At 37.9% G+C, this 25,655-nt stretch overlaps 1 pseudogene; it reads right to left on the bottom strand.

Moving 5' to 3' along the window:
- Positions 1-20,436: 20,436 nt before the first annotated feature.
- Positions 20,437-24,759, bottom strand: LOC111168076 (DNA replication complex GINS protein PSF2 pseudogene; annotated as a pseudogene).
- Between the last annotated feature and the right edge of the window lie 896 nt (positions 24,760-25,655).

Genomic DNA, 25,655 nt, shown 5'->3' with positions numbered 1-25,655 from the left:
TTATTTTTTTTCTGAACAAGACAACTTTGATATTGTAAAATGAAAAGCAGAGTATTGCAAAGAAAAATTACGCTGGAATAATAAAACAGTATCTGAGTATTGCCTACGTAACAAGCATATCACTCCTAAAATATTTTAATTCTAACTTAATTTAGGTCCAGTGACACTGTTAATAGTGGTGGAGTTTTCTTTCTTTGGAATAACAGAAACTCACTTTATATTTTCTTTCACTAAATAACTGGACTTATTTCAAATATAACCAGTAATACTATGTTATACTAATACTAATGAAATAGTTCATTAAATATTACTAACAATGGTATCCTTAATTAAAAAACTAATTATATCTTCTTAACTGTGTTTCATTATTAAAAATAAAAAAGGAACTTTTTGAAACAATCACAAATAGGAGTTTGATTCATTAAGCTACGGGTGTGAGCTGACTTTTTTTTTTTTTTAAACTCCTGATCACCCCCAACAGAAAGCTGTCAATGGTCTGTTTTGTCCCTACAACTGTTCAGGAGTTTATTGTGATCTAGCATTCTTGGAAAGTTAACTCAAGTTACAAATTTTCTCTGTGACAGTTACTTACTTAGAATTTACTGTCAGGAATTAATAATGGGTGAAGTAGGTTCTAAGACCTCTAATGTGCCTGTTGTAGGCTACTGGATTTATATATTTTTTATTGTATTACTCATAATTTTGTTCATCCCTCTATCACATTGCAGGTAGTTCTTGAATCCCATGTTATGCAAAACCATATACGTTTCTGAATGTCATAACATTTTGCAGAGGTGAATTGGCGACATATTTATGCACAAAAGCAGGTATTATTTTTTTAATTGATCTCAAATATAGCAAATGTCATATATATTTGCTGTGGCTAAAGCTTTCAGTCCCACTGTGTTTTGAGACTCAGAAATGTTTCTGGACTTATCAGCATCTTTTTTCCCTCTTTTTCTTTCTTGCTATTCTTGCTGATTTTTGACACCCTTGGAACAAGAAATCTGTTTAGTGTTAGAATGTAAATCCCTTTCCAAACAACACTCGGAAAGAAGGCAAGATTTGCTCCCTGGAAAGTAAGCATTACTCACTTCGGGCCAAGGAAATGACAGTTATGGAAAAGGCAGGCTGGAAACAACATAGATTTGGCTATATTTCATCCCCACAAATGCAGTGCTTCATAAATACGGAGGACTGACAATGTCGAGAAACCCCTCATGTTATAGGATGCTACATGGCTTTGGCCTGCTGAGAGACAATAGCAGCAGGAACAATCTGGCATTGAGCAACCAGAAATGAGTGGTTCTTTATGAGCAAAGGCATTGACCATGATTCAAAAATGCAGAGATGCAGACTGTGCCAGGTTCCTCAGAGAGTAGCTATGGCTCTGAACCCAAGGATAATATTTCCCTGTGCACTACACGGAATGGACCACTGGACCCTTCAGCCAGGCCTCAAGCATACCTATGATCAATTCTTTTAAAAAGGGAATTGTTAACTGTTAATACTGGGGACTAAACCCACAGTTACAGAGTCTTGGCATGTCCAAGATTGACACTGGCAGATCAAGATTATAACTCAGGCATGCTTAACTTAGAAAATTTTTTTTTAAATGCATGTCAGTCATTCAATGCTATAAACACTCAGAGGTTTCTTTATGTGACATGTACTTGTGATTTTTTTTAACATAGAATAAAGACAACATTATCCTTGAACAATAACTCAACAAATAGTTATTGCGTACATACTATGTACCAAGAATTAAATACTTCCTGGATTTGGGGAATGAACAACAAGTAACCTAGTTTTTAGATACTATCCTATTACTTTTCCCAAATCTACTTCAGATCTACTTTTTTCTTTTGGGGTTTCTGGTTCCTGCACGACGCAATGAGATAGTTAAACTAGACGGTTTCTAAGGGAAATTTTCAGGTAAAAATTCTGTAGTTCTATTCTGTTTAGAACTATTCACTGTATAACAATGCCCTTATTTATATTGTGTGTAATTTTAGGTTTTTCAGGTGTCAGGTTTGCTTGAAATATATAAAATCTCCCTTTTAAAGGACTGATTGTAGCAATCTTTGGTGAGATTGTGGGCAGTAGAATATAAACGTTTGGTGTGCATTTGGAGAGACATTAGATTCTTATGTGTCAGTCTGTCTCTAACTATATCCTCTATAGGAGATTAAATTGTAGCTTGTCAGATTTCCAAGGTCAGGTGTTGAAAACATAACAGGAAGAATTCCAAATCGTCAGTCTTATCCAAAATGGACTTGTCTGCAATATCTACACACACCCACAAAAGTAAACAAAAGGAAACTTTTTTTGGTAATATTTAGTTACAACATTAACTATGCACATCATTAAAATATTTAATGTTTTAGGTTTTATATAATAAACAACAAATATACAGAGATGGATAGAACTAGAATAAGTGTTAGTGATAAATTAACAAAGAATAAAGGAGAAGATAAGAATATTATTTAGCAAACATCAGCATGATTACTGAGCACGTGGACTAAATATTTATTCAATTTGGTTGGGACTTTTCAAATTATACATGAGTTTGAGGTTGTTTTTTGTTCATACTGGATTGGCCAAAAGTTCATTCGGGTTTTCTGTAGCATCGTACAGAAAAACCCGAACAAACGTTCTGGCCAACTGATATTATATGTTCAGTATGCTTGTATTTAGTAAATGCTAATTGCAATAAATTAAGACAAATAAAAACGGTCAATTTATAAATTGTAAATGCTCTATGAGCCCACCTAGCATCTCTATCTAGATATGATGAAATGATAACCTTCCAAAGGATATAACTAACCTTGGCACATCACTGAGGATCCTAATTTAATGGGTAAAGAGCAGAAATAAGAAGGCACTCTTCATTTATTCAGTAACAGTCATTGGGGCTTCCCTGGTGGCGCAGTGGTTGAGAGTCCGCCTGCCGATGCAGGGAACACGGGTTCGTGCCCTGGTCCGGGAAGATCCCACATGCCGCGGAGCGGCTGGGCCCGTGAGCCATGGCCGCTGAGCCTGCGCGTCCGGAGCCTGTGCTCCGCAACGGGAGAGGCCACAACAGTGAGAGGCCCACGTACCGGGGCGCAGCGGGGGGTAGGGGGGGAAACAGTCATTGAGCCCTTTGTATATGTTAAGCACTATTCTAGGCCTGGAGGTAGAGCAGTGTACCAGGTTCCTGCCCTTGTGGAGCTTACACTCTAATTAGTGGAGGAAGGGAAGCAGGTGATAATTAGACCAAAACCAGGATGTAAAGAAGAAAATATATTTTATCGATGAGTGTTATACAGAGAAATAAAATAAGGTGATGAACTGGATTGAAAAAGAGGCCTACTTAAGATCAAGGGGTCAGGGAAATTCTTTACAAGGAAATGAAGATTAAGCTGAGATCTAATGAAAAGAAGAGGCTGAAGAAAGGGCATTCACGGGATGCAAAAATCAGGATGTAGAGTATCTCAGGGAAAAAACAACAACTAGTAAATAAACCCCAGGGTAGAAACAAGCTTTTCATATTCCAAGAACAGAAGTGCCTGGGGTTTAAGAGACAAGGGCATAGGGGTGTGAGATGAAGACAGAGGAACATGGGCATAGCTTATACTGGGATTGAACGATTGGTAAAAAAAATTCATTATTCTAATGACCACTGTTACCAAGAAAGGGTTTAATGCAGGGGGAACTAGAAAAGCCTGTTATATGAAGATAATTGGCTCTTGGGTGTGGGTTTGGGGATGGTGTGGGGTGTGGGCTACCTCAGGAAGCCAGAGTGGAAGAAAGGCGAGCAGCTAGGAGATGACGGTGATTTACACACAGATCTTTTAGAGGAAGGAATTGAAGAGTGGGATTTGGGATACGATTTGGAGATGAGTACCAGTCTTGACCTTCCTCATTGATTGAATGAGTGGAGTGAGGTCAAGAGGAACCAAAGAAAGCTAAGCTGTGTCTTAAACTATATGATTTCCCATGCTCTCTACAAACAGCTTTTGTGGGTCACACCATTTCTGTTATAGTGCATAAATATGTTCACTTCATCTATTCACTTACTCTATTTTTCTTTCTGAACTCAACCTTGTAATGCTTGTTGACATTTGAACTATGGCTATATACCCTGTCAAAACGTTCTCTATTATGTTCCTACTGAGCTCTGCATAGGGAATAAGCCCATTTAGTTCTCTAAGGAAACACACTATTTTGGAGGGAAAGCACTGATTTATTGACTGAATTAAAACAGGAAGGCCATTATCCTAGGAAACAGCATTTTAATCTATACCTCCTGAATTTCTCCCTTTTAGTTATCTCTAGGGGAAATAAAAGGAAAAACTCAAACCTAGGATAAAGAGAATAGCAGAAAAGGTCATTTTTGCTCACTATGGTATATTACAAAATACATTGTGGACAAAATGGGAAACAAATGAAAATGTAAATGCTGTATATATTTTATGAAACATACTGTGTAATGAATTGATCGTTTATGTTAAGCTATAGAATTGGAAAGGGAAGTAAAGAGCAACCATGTGCAATATCTCTCAGGTAGAAAGAATGAGTTTACAGGCAAGATTTCTGAATAATATTCAGTGCTTCATATAAGCATAAAGAGGTGACATTATTTTTCAACCATTGACACTAATGGAGTAATTTTCATGATTCCTGCTCATGGCTAGAACATTGAATATGAGAGGCAAGAACTGCTCTCTTTTACCACATACAACTTAAGTCATTTTGTTAGAGGCTTTCTGCCTTCAGATATCACATTTATTAGCTAGCTCATTTCAGAGTGTCTTTGAATATTAGAGGTGACTAGAGAAATTTAATTAGTGGCACCCATCTGTATTAAAAATAATTTATGATAAGTATTCCATGTAAAGTATTTATATACTTGATTGTTTAAAAGAAACTAGATAGCAAAGAAAGTAAGCTAAAGTGACAGAAGATAACTAAAGTGATAGGAAAAAAACTATATCTGATATTATAATGGAAATCAATGTGGAAATTTCTACCTTTTTCAAAGACCTTTTCACATGTCAGTTTTTAAAAACATTTAATGGGGGGGAGGGATAACTCGACACATGCACACTACTATATATAAAATAGATAACTAGTAAGAACCTACTGTATAGCACAGGGAACTCTACTCAATACTCTGAAATGGCCTATCTGGGAAAAGAAGCTAAAAAAGAGTGGTATATGCATATGTATAACAGTTTCACTTTGCTGTACACCTGAAACTAACACAACATTGTAAATTATACCCCAATAAAATTTTTAAAAATATATTTAATGGGAAAACATGATGTACTTGTACTTCTATAACAATTGTTTGGTATTGTTATGCTAATCATTTGTAGGTTGGCAGTACTCTTCCATATAGATTTTATTAAAAACAGGGCATCATGTTACCTGTGTTCTTTCCCATAGCTTTATTATACTACACAACAGTTCTCCACTATAATATAGAATAATATGTATTATTTAATTTCCCTGACCTTCTTAGCTCTTAATCCCTAAAGGATATGATAATGGTTTCCATGAGGTACCTGCCCATGAGCCTTACATTGAGAAAAATCTGGACATTGATACAGTCCTTCTGAGGGTCTCTCTCTAAGCCAGAAGTTAATCACATTATTTCAACATTCTGTTGTGCTCATTCTCTTAGCAAATTTGGACAACAGCCTCTCTCAGTGAATTCTTTATTGGGACCACAGTTTAAATTAAAAACCTGAAGTTTTTCTTCATAAATTACATGAGACGCAAATTTTTCATAGTATTGGAGGACTTTCATTTAGAGATATGTTTCAATATTACCAATTTCTACAATATATAACTTGTATCTGTTATATTCATTGTATGTTGCAAAGTAAAAAGTCATGTTCAAACTGCTTCGCTGTTGCTGAGAAAGCTGTCATTTATTAATCAATAATGGTTTGGGATTATGAGGGTTTTTTCTTATTTATGTATATATTATTTAAAATCACCATTATTTCATGATTGTAAGAATGTGTTAGCTGTCTATTTCATAACAATTTTTCAGGAAACAATAAAATGCTATCCCATTCATTGTGCACATCAACTGTGAAAGGTTCCCAATCCCAAACACTTTAAAATGTTATTAAAAGAAGTAGGAACCTCTTGGAATTTAGGAAATAGAGTAACTTAAATCCATTACCACTTTTATTCACAAATACCACTAACTTTATGTCTGAGAGCAAAGATCAGGAAAAAATGATTTCATCTAATTATACTTACTAATTTATGCTAATAGCAGAATCTTTAAAATGCTGTAGTTAGTATCAAATAATGAGATTGAGTAATGCGGTGTCTAAAATGCTTTTTCAGAAAAGTTATTATAATTCTGGACAATCTGGTTTTAGTTGGAGAAAAGCTTCCTGCTCTTTGGGAAAGTAAGGACCAACCCAAGCACGTCAGGTAAGGGAGCAATGGTAGCTGTGGTCCCTAACGATGGCTTGACAAGAACATTACAGAGGGGACAAACAGATCCTCCTTGGACTAATTATGATAATCACTGCTGCCATTTATTAAGCATGTACTTTGTGTGATGTGTTCTGTGATTCCTCTGATATATCATCCAAGCTCTATCACCTTTCATCCTGACTCTTCCAATAGTCTCCTGACTGATCTTCCTGTTCTAAACTTGCCTTCCAGTAGCTTATTCTTCTCATTGCAGTCACAAACATAATCTTTTTAAAGGCAAAATTCAGATCATGCTACTTCTTAAAACCCTTCAGCAACTTCTCACAGCCCTCAAGATAAGTTTAACCTTTTTACAATGACCTGCAAGGCTCTATGTCATCCGGCCCATGCATCTCTCTCTGACCCCATTCTGTACCACTCTTCCTACACACAATGGCTTTCCAGTATTCAGATGCCACTGTGTGTCAGCCCAGACCCTTTGCTTTTGTTCTCTCTGCCTATGCAGTCCTTCCCGTGGCTTTTTGGGTGGGCATCTCCTTCTCATTCTTCATGCTTCAATTGATATTTCACATTCCAAAGTAAAGCAAGTCCAGTCCTGCTTTCCATGAAATCAGAGATTTTGTCAGTCTTGTTCATCACTGAATCCATACCTTAAGTATAACTAGCACATGGAGGCACCCAGCCATGAGCACAGTGGGGAGAGTTTAGAGTTCATGCTGGGTTTATATTTCAACAGAGTAACAGACTCACAAAGCATGTGATTTTGGGAAAGTCACTTAACTGGCCTGTTCCTCAGTTTCCTCATCTGTGAAATTGGGCTGATATTAATAATTTTTATCTTACAGGGTTGTTGTAAGAATTAAATGAGATAATTTACACAAAATGTTTAAAACAGGGACTTCCCTGGTGGCACAGTGTTTAAGAATCCGCCTGCCAATGCAGGGGACACAGGTTTGAGCCCTGATCCAGGAAGATCCCACATGCCGCGGAGCAACTAAGCCCGTGCGCCACAACTACTGAGCCTGCGCTCTAGAGCCCATGCTCTGCAACCAAGAGAAGCCACCACAGTGAGAAGCCCATGCACCACAACGAAGCGTAGCCCCCGCTCACCGCAACTAGAGAAAGCCCGCGTGCAGCAACGAAGACCCAACGCAGCCAAAAATAAATAAATAAATTTATTTTTAAAAAGTTTAAAACAGTGGTTTGCATGCACTATGTAACCATTAATGATAACTATATTTATTTGTTATAAATTTTTCTCTAATCCAGCAATTCTGAGAGTGTGGTTTCCAGACTAGCAGCATCAATATCATTTCGGAATTTCTTGAAAATGAAAATTCTACTACCCTGCCCCCAACACTGAGTCAGAAACTCTGGGAATGAGGGGTAAGCAAGCTGTAGTTTAACAAGCACTGCAGGTGAGTCTGGTGCTTGCTTACGTTTGCTCTCATCCATGCACTTCTCAAAAGACTGTTGGGAGGATTAAGTAGATCTATAAAGACCCTTAACATGATACCTCATAAATGGTAAATTGGCAACAAAATACAGCTGTTATTCTTATAATATGATAGGTTTTTTTCCCCAAATCTAGAGAATCTGTAATTAAAGGACAACGGTTTTGTCTATATTTTTAAATTCTAAATCTTCAGTTCCTGGAAGATTGTCTACCACATGTTAGCTGAGTAAGTGATTAAATGATGAATGAATGCCCAGTGAGATGCTGCCTAGGGGCAAAACATACCAAACCTTGTTTCTTTGTGTATCTTAGCAATAGCTCTCCTAATTTTTCTTATTAGGATTTAGAGGGCAGGTGGGTAAATTTGCATAAGATTTCTCAAGTTCTCTCGGGAAGGAATAAACTCCAATTCTTATCACCAGGGTTCAGAGTAAGGAAGACATTTGCGGAACAGACAAGGTTGTCAAAAGCAAGGCTAAATAGCAGGGTGGAAGAGGTACCTGAAATAAATCTAATCTATTGAACATCCCTTGATGAAAGGATCTAAGTGTTTGTGTCCTGTCATGATTTGTGGCAGGCATTGAAAGCTTTCCTAAACTCACTTACTCTAGTGCACTGTTTGAGCTTGGAAAACCGTGACTTTACTAATTACAAAAGCTACAACTTCAGAACTCAAGATTGAGGCTCCTGGGTAGCCAGGGCATTGCAGGAAAGGAGGATTCTCAGTAGATAACTAAGAGCCTTAGAGATGTTGTACTAATACTCCCAAGAGTCATAAATTCTGTTGGCGCTCACATCCAAACTTAACTTTTTCATATTTAAAAGCCCAGGATCTTTCTAAAACATCGCATTGTCAGAGAATATAAGAAGGCTTCAGGAACAGTGTATAGAATTCTTGCTTATACTTTTCAAATACCGTAGTTTATTTAAAAGATCTATGGGTAAAGGAAGATAAGTTCAAAGGTGCGTTTGATGCTCTGTGTCGGGAACTTGAAACTTCCATAGCAGGGCTAGAGCACCTGCACAGCCAGTAGCCTGGGACCCATGCAGGTCACTCAGGGTGAAACGTCCCCTGCTGTGAATATAGAACTGCTTGACCTCCCTGCCAGTATGGATAACCAGTCCTCTTCCTAGGTTCAGATGGCTCTTCACTCAGCTTATCCTTTCCTTGAATAAAAGTCATGAATATGGTCCAGAGCAACAGCCTCACTTAGCATTCTTGTTGGCATCAAGCTCAGCATACCGACAGTAGAAGTTTAATAATGCAGAATTGTTTCTTTCGTTGCCTGTAGCAAGCAGTTTCTTCATTTGAAATATCCCAGTATGCAATTTCTATTAGGGACTACATTTTAAAATCTTAGCACAGCCTTCTAGAAATTACTCCAGAAACCAGCTTTAATGATCTTCAGTAACAAGTCTACCCTGAAAACTGAGAAAATACTGGCACATAGAATTGAGGCAACTGGGGGCAGGTGGGGAATGGGTGTCTGGTTAGATTGGGGGTTATGAAAATAGAGGGAGTTTCAACCCAAATGCTTTAATGATTTCAACTCATGTCCTTCTCTTGAGTTGAGAATATCTCAATTCTTTCTCCACGAAGAGTGGTCTGGGGACCAGTCCAGCAGCTTGGCATCACCTGGGAGCTTGTTGCAGAATCTTAGACCCCACCCCAGACCAATTGAAATAGAATATTTAATTTAACAAGATTCCCAGGTGGTTATACACACATAAGAATTTGAGAGGCTCTGTTCTAGGCCAGCATTTCTCACTGTTAGTGCACAGGAAAATCACCTGGGGAACTTTCCAAATTCCTATGCCCAGGCCCACTCTAGACTGATTAAATTAAAATCTCCAGATGGGCCCCCTGACATCTTTTTTTCCTTAAAGCATGCCAGATGATCTTGATGATTTCAATATGTGGCCAAGACTAAGAACCATTTTTTCTGGAGTAAAAAGAATTCCTCCAGTTTTTATAGTATTTATAAAGTTTTTGTGATGTACATGATCTATTTGTGACAAGAGAAACATTACTCGTTATTTCAGAATCTTGTTATTACAAAATGAATTATATAAGATATACTTATATATCCTGTTATACCTATTTTATATAAACTGTACCTTTATACTTTTATTTTTCTATAAAAACAAAAATTAAAATAAAGCAAAAATGTATATTTCAGCAAATGTAGCATGTTCATGTTCTCAACTACATTCTTGTGTGTTGTTTGTACAGAAATATGTTTAATGACTAAAAAGTTGATCATTGCTATTTTTCAACTAACCTCACTGTGTTCTTTCCACCTGGACTTGGCAGCTGTGGGCATTTTTTCACTCTAACTCCACTGCTGAATAGACACCCAGCTACAAAATGTTGAATAAAAATTTACTTACAACCATTGTAGCCCATTGAAGGGATGTAGCTTAGCTGCTAAAATGTCAGATGCAACCCCGTAAGTGAGCTGCTTTTAAAAATCTCCCCCGCAGGCTTACCTTCCCTTCTACCCAGCAATTGCATTAATAGGTGCTTTTAAAAGGTGGCTGGTCCTCTCAAGATGTTAGCTTCTTTTAAAATTCTTTTAATCAAGATCTGCCTCTAATGCTCTTCATTTACTCTCTTAAGTGAAAGTCTAACATGAAAGCCAATTCCAAGCCACTGTCGGGGGTGTGTGGAAATAAATGCTACAGGGACTGGACAGAAACAGCAAGCCCGTACCTCCTCTTTGAAGTCTGGCCACCTGTGAGCTCCTATTGATCTTGGGCAGCCAGGCTTCAAAGGGATAAGGCTGCATTTCTCCCCCACCTGGCCACTGCATGTTATAACACTTTTGAGTCAGCAGGGGCTACTTTCAAGTGAAAATTTGGATTAAAATGCTAAATTGTGAGTGGTGAATAGCTCATTAGGTAGCTTTTAAAACATAAATATGATTTGAGATCTGCTCAGCAGTATCTTCTCCACCTCCTTCCTTAGCCCTCTTGTCACACTCAGTATTTCAAAGGTCAGGCTTCTTTCAAATTAGCTTCTAAATCAGAATTTAACGAAGTCACTAACATGAAGGTGAATAGTTGATAGATCTAGAGCAATCAAGAAACTGAAAAGCCAAATTAGCTTCCCACCTACATCTATTGGCCTTGTAATGAAAAAGAAAAGTTGTTTGAAAAACTAAACTTTTTTTCTTTTTCTTTACTCTTGGCTGCAATCAGAATGGTGATTTATTTATAGATATAAAATTGAAGAGTCGCATGCTGTGATTCTACATATTTACTAAAGTATGTGTATTGAGACAGTTTCTAATGGCATGTTATAATCCTAAAGGATTCCCAGCTCCTTACCGGGTCTTTTTAGTATGTGAGAGTCAAAGGAGAGGAAAGAAAGCATGAAAAGAGAAGATTGTGGGCTTCCGTGGTGGCGCAGTGGTTGAGAGTCCGCCTGCCGATGCAGGGGACACGGGTTCGTGCCCCGGTCCAGGAAGATCCCACATGCCGCGGAGCGGCTGGGCCTGTGAGCCATGGCCGCTGAGCCTGCGCGTCCAGAGCCTGTTGCTCCGCAACGGGAGAGGCCACAACAGTGAGAATTCTTTGAGATTAATATATAATTAAGAATATAAGACTACTATCTTACATCTATAGTGATAGCATTTTCCTTTAAAGTGGCCTATTCTGTTAAACATATTTTTAAATGTTATCCACTAAGAAAATGCGAAGCTTTAGAGTTTTTATTTCCCATTTTAAGCCTCAGAAAACAAATGTCCTCATGTAAGTATGATTTGAAAGGATTTTTTTCCTGGATGCCGTCCTCCAATGGCTTATCCAAGAAGGATGTGTGTCTAGTATAGTATCAGAGTTCCCCCACTTGGAGGCTCTCCCACTTGAAAGAGTCCAGATCAGGTTTGGGTAAAACCAGAATAACCCTGAAGATTTGGTCCAAATCAGTTGCTAGAAAAATGTCAGAAATGCAACCAAATCTATAATCTGGTTCCAAGAGTAATCATAATTTCTTCTACTTTTCCATTAGAAAAGTAGACAAAATCACCTGAGTAGGGAAGATTATAATCCTAGATGAGGACATGGGAGAGAAATGGAAAAGTTAGACAAAGGAAATATGTATGTCACTCACTTTTGAGATGGTCACATCACAGATATAAATGACAAATCCCACCTGAAGCTGTATTGTCTATTATGCAATTTGTGCAATTTGCAATTATTTATATACTTAACCTATCTACAGATATACATTTTCAAAGCACTCTTAAATTTTACACGTTTTACACACAAAATGTTAATAAGAGTCTGCACTTTTAGAAGGGGAAGAACTGTCAATTTTATGCTGTGGAAGTAACATTTTATTTTTGCCAACACTAGCAAACTATGAAACAAAGCCCTCACTTTTTCTTTTAACATTTTATAGTTATAGGGCAATAACAGGGTTTTGCTTAGTCTCTGATAACAGAAATAATGTCAGCTATGCATTGATATGCACAAGTAACATTTCCATAAAAGTTTTGCACTGCTGCTACAAGAGGCTTGTTCCTGATTCTGTATGATAAGGAAATGACCTCCCATGTCCTTTTCTGATTGAACATCTTGGCAGGACAGAAACATAAGAATGCCAACCCTCTGTCAGTATTCCTTTAATCTGTGACCCTGTATTTACTGGCTTTTATTTATCTGAAGTACCATCTATGACAAGTATTGTAATTGTGAAACATACATCTGCCTGAAACATAAAAATAAAAATTTTTTGGAATCACTTATTGGATGACTGTTTTTCCCCAGTGATCAAGATTTGGAGTACTTTTTGTGAGGTAAACACTGTCTTAATTATGAAGTATCATATTTATCAGGAAATGAGTCAAAAGTTCATGAACTATAGGAGGATATTGAATTTATATGCCAATTTTTTTAAGGGTCAACATTTTATTCCAAAACTTAAAATATCTATAATAAGTAGAAGACTCTCACAGAAAAACTTTTGACAAAGGAGATAGAACTTCCTCACTAACTACACCTTATACTAAAGTATAAAACAATGTCTAAAGAAATTTAAGTTGCGAATGATGGGTTACTACTAAAACCTCCTTTAGCAAATATGAAAAATTAAGAGGCCCCACGAGAAAGAACTGAAAAATTTAGTTGAAGATGAACATACATCACCTCCCGCAATCTTTATTTTGTTTAGACTGAAATTCTCATTAGATATTTTTGAAAACCACGAAATTTATGTACTAGAAAATTATCTTAAGTGTTGATTTAATTAAAAATCTATGTGCACTAAAGCATAGAGAAACTATAATTACAGAATAATTTGGTTATTTTAGTGACTCACATAGGAAAACTAATCTTTTTCTTCATATTCTAATCCAGGGTAATATTTCTATGTATTGCTGGGAAATGAGTATAATACACAAAATATTTATTCAAAATTAGAAATTATTTTCTTTCTCTCAGTAATGCCTGCTTATCATACATAGCTAAAAGGCTATTTCTCACTTTAACAGTAAAGTAGTCATTTTTACAAAGCGTTATGGCTTCAAACACAGATGAAGCTTTATGTTGCTTCACATGAGCACTATGCATCTTTTATCTGACTTGCAGAAAAATGAAAATGATTTAATCTCACAGTGTATTATTGCTATTAATTGGAGGAGTGATACTGTTATATTATTAGTGCTTTATTTTATAAATCTTTTTTTATCCCAGAAGATAGAAGAAGAATAAAAAATTAAATTAGCATTTTCTTCTCCTTACCTGTCATACTAGCAATTATGCAGCAAATGACACAGGGGGTTATTTGCCTTTTCCCTTCATTCTCCTTAGAAACATGATCTAAGGAGAAAAATGACTATCAATAGGGTCTAAGAATTCTTTGAAGGTAGGAAGGACAGACAGAAAATCTATTCCAAATTGGAGGCACACATCACTGTTTTGGGGGGCAGAGTAAGCAGGAATAATAATTAGAAATAGCTTGAGATAATATTCCCACTAGCACCAAATTTACACTTATTTAGCATATCAATAACCATTGAACACAGAAGCCACATCTCTTGTTCAAGGTTTCGATCACCAGCATGGCCTTTGACCCCGTGGTATGAGTTAGACAAAGGTTGGAATCTGCTTTGTGTTGGATGGCTGGCAAAGACCACGATGTTTACCTGGGTTAAACACGGAGATTGGTACACGTGAAATTTATGGAACTTTTGCAATAATTCCATAACTCTCAGGTTGGAGAAAGCTGATTGTCCAACATGTTAAGTAAAATCAATGCATGCGTTGCTCAACTTTGTTGCACATCTACTTTTTAGCCTCAGCAGTTGTGATCATTTTCATTTATATGTTCCAACAAAAAGTGAAAAAAACACCATAATGGATTTTCATGATTTTTATCTTCTTTAAAATTTCTGCACTGTGGTTGTATATTTGATGAGCCAAAAAATGAGAGAGAGGGGTGTGGGAGATGAGGGTTTAATATACTATATTTAATAGGATCTTGACGTCCTTTGTACATATATACTTATCCTTCTTAGCTTTAAAATATGTTTGATGCATTCTTTGAAAGATGAAAATAAAACTATGATGAAAAACAATATGACCTTTACTATTCTCAGTTCATATTTCTTGAGTTACGTTAAAACAACAAAAATATATTGAACAGCAAGACAGCTTTCAGAAACAAACCTTGTACAGACAAGTTTTTATGGGAGCAAACAGCTAACATATCTAATCTACTCTAGAGGTTTAAGAAAGTCCTCTTGGAGAAAGTGATGTTTAAACGGAGAGCTGAAACAGCAACAAACATTAACCAGGCAAAATTGAGAAAGACAATAGGACTTGTTTGAGTGGAAACCAAAGGAGGAGATAAGCAAAGTGAGTCTTGAGTGTCCACCTAATAGGGCACATGTCCTGCTATAAGGTACATGGGACTGTATTGTATTGTCTTGTCCTCTTAGCACTGGACTGGGTACATCACAGGTGTTCAATAAAAAAGTTCAAAGAAAAATGGGTAAATGCAGGTTAGAGGCAAGGAAACAAATCACGCATTCCAAAAATAAAAATACTATCAACAAATACCTACTTCAGGTCAGTGATATTTGGGAAAACCATGAAGATAACAGTGACGCAAACAATAGAGAAAGAAAAGGTAAAGGAAAATGTGGTGATGGGGAAGAATTAGGGGGAAAGAATACAGAGCAAGTGAGAGATGAACAAAATAGATTTACTTCATCAACTAAACACATTCGGTTCCATTTATTCTCCTGACACCATGCTCTCACCCTTTCCTTTTTCTTCTGATTACTTCTCGTGGGTTTGTCATAATACACAACTCACAATCTAAGATGTTATTCTCATTTGTAGGTAAATGTGTAATACATCCTATCATGATAACACACCAGATGGTTAGTGGACATACATTTAAGTTACTTCTTATCCAGTTTTGTTCTTTATATACAGAATAGGAATTATTACTAATAGTAATAATTTCTCATAGTGATCTAAGAGATTCAAATAAATTGGAAATTGAAAATGCAAGGATTTGTCAATCTACCTTAAACATTTACTGGGGAAATAGCAATAATCCTTATTATTAACACACTTTGTGTGTCTGCGTGTCTTACCATCTTGTGTGAGCAGAAAGCTAAGATGGCATGACCATTAAGAGAGCATTAAGCAGCAATGCAGCAACAAAGGGGCTCCCCGTGTGTGTGTGTGTTGTGTATGTGTTTATTTGAGATTATACACATAATGCTGTGGACTCAGAAGTGCTTTCCTTATCAAATCCTCTCTCCTCTTCATCAGTTGCAGAATCCACCCACTTTGTCATCCACATCATCATCCATTATCCATTTTTCTGCCAGGTTGAGAAAACACTGAAGGATGAAAACACTTTGAACTGACATTGGCAAAGCTAAATAACACAACGACCAGGCAGTTATTCAGGGCCTTGATTTCTTCCTAGGGTGTAAGTGACTGCCGCCATGCTGTTTGGTAGATTGATAGAAAGATGAGGGGACAGAGTTGCCTACTTCCTGCCAATCTATTTCAAAGGTGACTAGAGCTTCATGACCCTGGAAAGGACATTTCTATTTCTTCTTTCTGTTTTTATACTAGGCTGTTTAAATATTAGTGAAGGGAACAGTTGGAAACATTTAGTGGGATACAAAAGAGACAATCTTAAAACTATCACCTTTAGTTTAGTGTGGAGAGCCTGCAATAGTCAGCTTTTAGTAGGTAGAAAATAAAATGCGATGTTTCTATGAAGTATGGCCAAGCGGAGATTTGCCCTAATTGAAGGAGAATGTGGAGTAATCATTTCTATTCTCAGGGGAGCCACTGTAGAGCAGCACGTGGACTCAAACAAATGTGTTCAAATTTGCTAACATTCTCAGGCTTATTTACCCAATACTCAATAATGCAAAAGAAAAATCTTATGAGAAGCAACATGATATTTGAGTTGATGTCGTTTGTCATGAAATATTTTATGAAAATTGTTAGTTTTAAAATGGAAAGTGAAGGTCCTTGCAACTTCCCAGGTAGTTGATGTTTCGTTTGTAACTTCTTAGAGGATAGTTTCAAATTAAAAAGCGTAACTGGAGCTGACCAAGGAAGGGATGGCAGATTTAATGTTACCCTTCAATTTGTAATCATATTAAAACAATTCCTTCTTGCTGAGAGTCAGAGCAAAGTGACTGTTGAATATTTCTTTCAGTTCAGTAATAGACCTTCTCCAGGCAACAACAAAAAAGACAAATCAATACACCAAAATGGTGCAAATAATTTTCCTTTGAATAGGAGGCAATAACACAAAATGTCTGAATTCTGACAGACTCTCAAGTTATTAAAGACTATTTATTAACAGTTATTAGACTGTTATGTCTAACAGTTTATATAGTATATCATTTGACTAGCACTGCAAAATTCAAAGGTGTAGTCAGTAAAGGAATATCAAATGTAACAGTCCAACTTTCAACCCACTGCTTCTGATAGTAATAGTAACACAGCCTTTCGGAGAGGACACTGCGAATAGATATAGAGGAGAGATAAAGGGAAGATGAACATTGGAGTAAACTTTAGCTCTGTAAATAAATCTTTTAATGTTCTAATAACACTGATGAAAAAGCTACTTTCTAAAATTATTTTTATGGAAGCGACTGACATTCAGGACACTTTTATAGCCTTCCTCCCCAAAAGAGTGCAAGAGTAAAAACAACTTAGTTTTAAATTATTGAGCCAAATATCCTTGAAAAAAATAAATCTACTACAATTCTAGAACGTAATGAGTATGCTTTGGAAACTGTTGGTATGTAATTGAGTAATTCACTTGATTCCAACCTGTTAATATTTACCTTTTTAGAAGTGTAAAAACGCTTCAATACAAATATTGACTTTTCCCTGCTGTTCTAGTCTGAGGAGTAGATGTTGAGGCTGGATAGAGAGGAGCTGGGAGTGAGTGGACTTAGGTGTTGACTGTAATCATAGCTGGCTTTGAACCTGCCTCCATTTTTGTGTTACTGATGTACAATTACAGACTTTTTATTTATTTATTTATTTATTATTATTTATTTATTTATTTTTTGCGGTACGCGGGCCTCTCACTGTTGTGGCCTCTCCCGTTGCGAAGCACAGGCTCCGGACGCGCAGGCTCAGCGGCCATGGCTCACAGGCCCAGCCGCTCCGCGGCATGTGGGATCTTCCCGAACCGGGGCACGAACCCGTGTCCCCTGCATCGGCAGGCGGACTCTCAACCACTGCGCCACCAGGGAAGCCCCTGTTTTTATTTTTTAATAGTCAAAGCAACCAAACAGATCATATATTAGTGTTCTGAAGATTATAAACTCTACCAATAAACTAATTTTTTTGATCCAACTTTATTAACTGCAACACCATTATAGGTCATTTGTTTTGGCACTAAACGAGGGCTCTCTCTCTCTCTCCCCTTCCCTTCCGTCCTTCTTTTATTCCTTTATTCTGTTTGTCTTCTTTTTCCCTTCCTTCGTCCCCCTCTTCCACTTCCCCCTCCTCTTCTTCCTCCGTCTTTTTTTTGTCTCTGTCACTCTGTCATTTCATATTACTCAGAGCTCAGATACAAAGATAAACCAAGTGAAGTTAAGTCAAACAAAGACAAATATCATATTATACACTTATATGTGGAATCTATAAAAATGATACAAATGAACTTATTTAAAAAACAGAAACAGACACTCAGACATAGAAGACAAACTTATGGTTACCAAAGGGGAAAGGGGAAGGGATAAATTAGGAGTTTGGGATTGACATATACACACTACTATATATAAAATAGGTAAACAACAAGGACGTACTGTATAGCACAGGGAACTATATTCAATATCTTGTAATAACCTATAATGGAAAAGAATCTGAAAATAATAGATTTTTATATACATATATGTATATAACTGAATCACTTTGCTGTTCACCTGAAACTAATACAACATTGTAAATCAACTATACTTCAATTAAAAAATAAATAAATAAAGGGAAGAAAAGAATACAACCAGAGTGATGGCCCTTAATACTTTTCTGAATCTAAAGTTGTCAGGTTAATCTAAATTCATGCAAATTTTAAGTATATGAGTTTCTTTGTTAAGGTTATTTTAGTCACATAAAGTTATTTAGTTTTTAAAATGTCCAGTAGTAAAAAGAGAGGTTTTTTTTCACCTTTCTTTTCACGTATTCTTTTCCCCAAAGAAGACTAGCCTTACAATATGCACATTGTCCCTTTGTTTGTTTGTACTATTTTAATACTGCCTCTCTTAAACTTAAAATTGAGATATCTCTACTTTTTTCCCAATTTATTTGACTTCCTTTGTATCAGTCCACACTACAGAATCATCCTCAATATTTATTTTCAAAAGACAGGAACACTTCAGAGTAATAAATCGAATTCTGCCAAAATCTACTTTAGCTGCAAAGCCAAAACGTATTCTTGCTCTGTGATTTCTGGTTCTCACTCCATTGTGCCAATCTAACTGAGTGTTCACTTTCTTCCATCATTCATATCTCTGTATTGTTTAACGTTTTTACTTGCAGTCATTTCATAATACTATTAAGAGAAAAATCTTTTTTTATGTTATAATGAAGTCAAAAATAAAAATAAAAGCTCAACAATTACAGAGATTTACAGGTAAAGTGTAAAGACAGATTCGATTATACCTCAGACAGATTGTAAAAAAAGTGTTTCAGGGTGAGATCTGAGACATGCAGGTCTCCTCAACCTCCACAAAAACTTGTGGTTTCACTCTAGAAGATTCCCCAGGTTAAATCTGAAGGATTCCACATAAGGGTGAGATGAAAAAGCAAGTCCTGTCATCTCTTAAACGGTGGAGACCAGGTCTTCTAGGTCCTAATCCCTTCATGTCTGGCCCTTCAGTGTTCAAATGATAACCATCAGCTGTTTGTTAGAGGAACATCTGGGTACCAATGTGGAACGGAGAAATAGTGCTCGTGTAGCTTGAGTAAGTTTGGACTTTAAACACTGAAGGGAAAATCCCAGTAGATATTCTTTAGGCTCAGCTGACATGCACATAGGCTCTTTAAAAAACCCTCGAGATGGCATGCTTCTGCTTTTCACCAATGGTGCTACCGTCCAAAACCAGCTGGTTACTGAACCTACTCATCGCATGACTAGACAAGCATTTCCTCTCTCAGTAATATACTTTCTGTAAGGAACTTAGCAATTCCAAAATGCTACAGATGAAACTTTTCCTCCTAGGGCAAAAAAAAAAAAAAATTGCCCTTAACTGAGCCTCTGCTGCCTCTAACAGTCTTTTGCCTCAGTCCATCAAGAACCATGTCACAGGTCCCACTTTTCCCCCAGCATCATGTCTTCACTCACACACTTGATAACATGGAATTAATTTTTCCCCGACTTTCCTCTTGGTGCTAAGCAACCCTTTAGACCTTACCCAAAAGTAGCAAAGAGAACAAGAGACATCCAGAGTGTTGGTCTAAAGTTTCCAGCTGCCTGCTAAACCTCTCAGTTTGGTCTAACAAGTCATTCTAGCCCCCTGGCTTGCTCCTTTCACGTGGCAGTTAGGCAGGAAAACCCAACAGAGATTTGCCTTGATTCCATCTTTATTGTGTATCAGGGCTTAGATGATAAACATGGGTCACCGTCACTACCCACTCAATGGCTCTCTTTCTCTGGATGAACCACCTTTGTAGGAGACTCTAAATTTAGCCCAAGGGATCAGGTTCAAGAAGGAAACAAAAAAGGAAAGAAAAAAAAAAAAAGGCCTAGCCACTTCCGCACTCCTGCTATACTTCCATCTTTTAAAAGCAACACGTGAAGTCACGGAACACTCACCTGCGCATGGCAGTTCTGATCAGGAGACCGGAGGTTCCGCCGGGGAAAACCACTTATTTTGCCAAAGTTTTTTTCTTTCCTTTGTAAAAGGACAGCTGGCTCCAAGATACAGATGTGGAATTACAGAAAGTCACCACAAGCCCGTTGCTGTCTAACAATGTTATAAATCCATTCCTTGTTCCACTGCACTTTTTTTCAGACGTTCAAAAGCGGTTCAAGAACTCCCAGGAATGGGCGTCCCTCGACCGCGTCCTGAGCGCTCACACACCGCTGGCGGACCTCCTGCCCCAGACACGGGCCTCCACAAACCCGTCTCTGCCTGGAAGTCTCGAGACTGGGCGCTGTGTGAAGGCTGCAGGTCTGTGCGGAGTTTGTCCACAGGATCGAGCGCTGGTGGGAGGAAAGCCCCACGGGTGTTGACCTGCATCGAGGTCAAGTTATCCAGCCTGGCGCGGGCCGCCTGCTGTGTCACGAAGGCGTCAGCACACACGGGAGCTTGGCTACGCCACTGTCCTGCGCGTCTTCCATCGGGGTCCGGATCTCATGCGCCTTGGGGATGTTGTCCGAAGCCTGATTTAACAGGAGTTTGGTAAGTTCCCCGGACTAAGGGCTAGGCGTAGAGGGAAACGTTTCTTCCTTTTCCTTCCTGATTCCTCATCTTCTCCAACTTTCCCACCTCCCTCCACTCGCGAGGAAGCAGCCAACGCATCCATCTTGGTGTCGGGTCGATCGCCAGCCACAGGGCCACCTCTACTGGTGAGTCAGGGTGGAAGAGCCCCAGGTCGCCCCCAGTTAGAAGATCTCGTCCGGACTGAAGTTCGGGATAATGGTGACCAGCTTCTCGGCCAGAAACTGCGTCAGCTGCGTCCGCGGCGGCGCCTCCAGCGCCCCAGGCTCCGGGAGGAGCTTTCCCGCCACTTTCCCGCCACAGCGCAGGGCCCGCCCCACCCCCACCTCATTATACTATTCTTCTACTTTCTCCTTCCCTTCCCTTTTTAAAATATTTGATTTAGATAATGGATACTATTTAGCCACCTCTGAAGAACCTTCATTCCAAAAGGGGCTTCAAGCTTTTTTTTTTTTTGAAAAAAATATGAAAAAACATACATGCACATTGCATGTTATAGTTAAGTGCATGTGATTCAGGGTACCACCAAATAATTCTAACAGAAAGAGTGGTACAACAGCTCTCTGGTGGTAAAAATTAATGGAGTAAAACAATTTATTCCTGAAATTTTCTTCTTTAACTTGTGATATATTGGGAGATAATTCTACATGGGTTTCTCTTTTTTTTTTTTTCTGTACATCTTGCAAGCAGGGGCACTGACTGCCCTTTGTTCCAAATGATCTTTTATCTATTTATTTATTTTTTGGCTGTGTTGGGTCTTCGTTGCTGCGCGTGGGCTTTCTCTAGCTGCGGCCAGCGGGGACTACTCTTTGTTGCGGTGCGCGGGCTTCTCATTGTGGTGGCTTCTCTTGTTGCAGAGCACGGGCTTTAGGCATGCTGGCTCCGTAGTTGTGGCTCATGGTCTCTAGAGCTCAGGCTCAGTAGTTGTGGCCCATGGGCTTAGGTGCTGTGCGGCATGTGGGATCTTGCTGGACCAGGGTTTGAACCCGTGTCCCCTGCATTGGCAGGCAGGTTCTCAACCACTGTGCCACCAGGGAAGCCCTCCCCAGATGATCTTTTAAATGATATTTTTATAGAGAATAGACTTGGATGGTAGAGTTAATGTCTCCCTCTGAAGCAAGTAACAGGTGTGCTTACAGCCCTGGAAGATAGAGATGGTCATTTCTTTCTAGAAAAAAGGGCATCTGTGCTCACTGTCCAGTGTAAAATATTTAGGTTCCCGAAGCTCAGAGCCCTTCTCCTGTCATACAAGGCCCAATTCATGTCACCATATGGCCCAAATTCATGTCACCTTGTAAGAACTGGAGCTCAGAAAAATGGTATAAATGCTGATACTTTGGTACTGCATTTGCAATAAACTCACCTTTGATCTCTGCCTTGTGTCATCTGCCAGCATCCATGAAGCTTGGCAGACTAGCTGACCTCTCAGCGATTTGTTGATGGTTTTTGGCAACTTAGGTGATATGCTTACAGGGATCTGGCCTTTTGGAAGAGGAAAGACATGGACCTTGTGGGCTAACTAATGGGATTTGAATAAAATTCATGGGACTCAGTAGTGACATGTTGACAAAATCGTATGGTCAACTGGGCAATAAATGGTCCTCTGCTTTATTGCCTGTTGATGAGGAAGAACTGGAGAGGTGGTTGCAAGAAGAGTACCAGGAAGAAGGTTCAAATACAGATAGATGCCCAAACACTGTCTGGGTGTTGCCCACTGTCTTCTCAGCTGGGGTTGGGGGAGGACTTCCTTACCAACCTGGCAGTCAGCCTCAGGTCTTTCCCATTGTAACAACTGAGACTAAGATTTGTTTGAGGGTGGCAGAGGGCAGATGTTTCTGACCCTCTAAGAAAACAGTTATAGAGATGTGCACCCACACAGGTGAAACAAGGGATATTCATGACCTCTGTTGCAAAACCGAGCAAATCATTTGAATCTTGGCTGGTTTGCTTGGGAGATGAGGGGACCAGGCACATAAGGCTTGTTAAGAAGGATGGTAACAGCCTAGCCTTCTTACAGCTCAGCCCCTCCTACAGTCTATGATGCCAAACTTAAATTCATTTGGCATCAGGGTTTTTTTTTTTTGCAGTGGATCTTGGCTGCTGTAAGAGAGCTTTGGCACTTTCAGAAGAAATCCATGAGAGAGATCAATTCCCATGGGAAATTATAGATGGAGCATTGGCTGGTGTTTGGCCTCTTACGGTGAAGATTGAGTTAATAATGCTGATAAAGGTGACCCATCAGAAAATAAGAAACCGACTCAAAGGAATGTAGATAAACTAATTCAATCAGCCTTGCAAACCTGGAAAACTTCCTAGAGCAGAGACAGCCCAACTTAAAGCTTAGTGGGCAAGAGTAACAGAGAGAGAGTGTTAAAATGGTACTAGAAAAACAAAAGAAATCATGTGAATATTGCAAGGCTAGACTTTCCTGGGATTAAAAAACTTTTATATGAAGGGAAAAATAGCGAAGTCACTCTTCCTACGGAGAAAACTTTAGCTATTTTCTTGTAATAACAGCAGATGCCAAGAGTTAAGATGGATTCCTAAATCTGAAAAAGAATATATGTATATATATTATACGTATATATATATTATATGTATTTATATAAAATATATAATATATATTTATATATATTTAAATATATATATAACTGAATAACTTTGCAGTACACTTAAAACTAACACAACATTGTAAATTAACTACACTTCAATTAAAAAAAAAAAGATGGACTCCTAAAAATAGTTGCCACTGTGCAAACCCAAATCAGTCATACAGACCTCATGAGCCAACCCAGAAAGCAATGTGACTGCTGAGATAGGAAACCTCAAAATTGATGGGGTCAGTAATAATGACCTTGCTACCCTAGATAAGGCTTTGGATGAGGTGAAAACATCAGGAGTTTGTTTCATTGAGTCACAAGTCACTGTCATGCCCCTGATACTGGGAATAAATACAAAGCCTTGCTCCTTGGCTCAGAGCTTTTCTCTCTGTGCCCTTGGTCCTCTCTACTCTTGTACCCTGCACTTGTACCCCCATACCTTGGAATGCAAATTAAATGTATTTTAGACCTTCTAACTTTTCATCTGTACCTCTTAAACTCTTTCTTATGTTTCCTACCATTTTTTTTCTCTCTGCACTACTTTCAGAATTCTTTTGCCTCCACTTCCATTTTACTAATTCTCTCTTTTTGTGGCTGATCTGCTGCCACACTCATTCACTGAGTTTCAAATTTCAGTTGTTATATTTTTCACCCCAGTTACTGTAATGATCTCTCAATACTGTATGCATTAATTTAAAAAATAATTTCCTATTACATGCTGATTCTGCCAAGCTTATTTTTATTCTAATAATGAAGTAAGCCTATTTTTCTTTTTTTTCTGTTTCTCTTCCTTTTTTTTTTTTAATGCTCTGCATCTAAGTTAATTTTCTGAAGTTTTTTGTTCTGCTTCTGTTTTCTGTTGTTTCTGATAAACTTTATACATGTTGCCTTATTATCTTGCCAGCTTGGTTATTTTTCAGTTTATCATAAAATTTTTCTTGGGAGCATTCTCTCAAGAAAGGGCAAAATAGAGATGGTGTCCTCCAGAAGGAGTACATTCATTCCTTCCCAGAGCTCACTGGCACTAACAGTTCAGGATCATGTTAAACTAAATTACAGTTTGTGATTATTTGGGGACATTCCCAACAAAGACAAGTGGAGCTCTATAACACTATGACGGTTACATGTGTTTACAGGCACTCAAGGATGGAGTCCTTCCCTACTCCCTTGCAAAGTGACAGAGGGTTTACTTTAGGTTCACCTTACTCTAACCGTGTAGCCTTTAGTGTCACAAATCAACATCGTAGGCTCACGAATCAAAGTCCTCACCATGGGTGTCCCTAGGCTTTTCGGGGTCCTTCCAGGCCATAGCTAGGTTTAGCCAGAGCAAATGCCTTATGGCAGGGTGGATTAGAATCTTCCTTTCCCCTCCTGTTCTTAGATTGCAGGCTGGGAATTCCTTAATATTTCATCAGATTTGTGCTGCCTTTATGAAGATTATTCTTTTACTTTATCCTTTATTTTTAGTTGTTTCTAGTAGGAGGTTTGGTAAAAATAATCTACCTTTACTGGAACGTGGTGATCAGAGACATGAATATTTTTACTCCTTTTACTATTGATTTCTAATTTTATTGCATAATTGTCAGAGAACATAGTCTATATAAAGGTTTTATTTATTGTCTGTTACATAGTTGTTTTTGTTAATATTTAACTTGTTCATCAAAAAGAAGTATGTTCTTTAAATGCAACATCTTATTTATATGATAAACTTTTCTATGTTAAAATGATAAGAAAATATTCAAACATGATTTGAATTTTGCTAAAATAAAAAGAGAAGATATTCCATTAAGGAACTTAGCAAAACATTTTCAAACATGATTTATTTTTAGATAAAGCCAATATATTACTAAACACTGATGTTTACAAATTCTTCCTTCAATGAGTAGATTAGATCACATCATTTCATTAATCAGAAAGTATTTCTATAATGCCCAGTATGTGTTTGGCACTTTATTAGGTAATAGAAGCTAGATCAAAGAAGTATTTCACATGGTTCTGATCTTCTGAGAATTTACAATTGGCTAAAAAGTGATATAATTTCTAAAAATTAAAATAGTGCTATACGATATAATACCTAATAAGGCATAGCAATTTCCAGGATGACTGCTACAAGCTGTAAGAGCTTAGGAATTCAATTAATGCTAGAGCATTTAAACAAATAATTGTGGATTAAGTGGATGGAGAATTGGGCCTCAAAATGCATAG

Source organism: Delphinapterus leucas, chromosome 12 (assembly GCF_059928025.1).
Source record: "Delphinapterus leucas isolate spDelLeu-1000000601 "Yukka" chromosome 12, BTC_Dleu_Yukka2, whole genome shotgun sequence".
Taxonomy (NCBI): domain Eukaryota; kingdom Metazoa; phylum Chordata; class Mammalia; order Artiodactyla; family Monodontidae; genus Delphinapterus; species Delphinapterus leucas.
The sequence above is the reverse complement of the archived record's forward strand: the minus strand, read 5'-3'. Positions and strand labels throughout refer to the sequence as shown.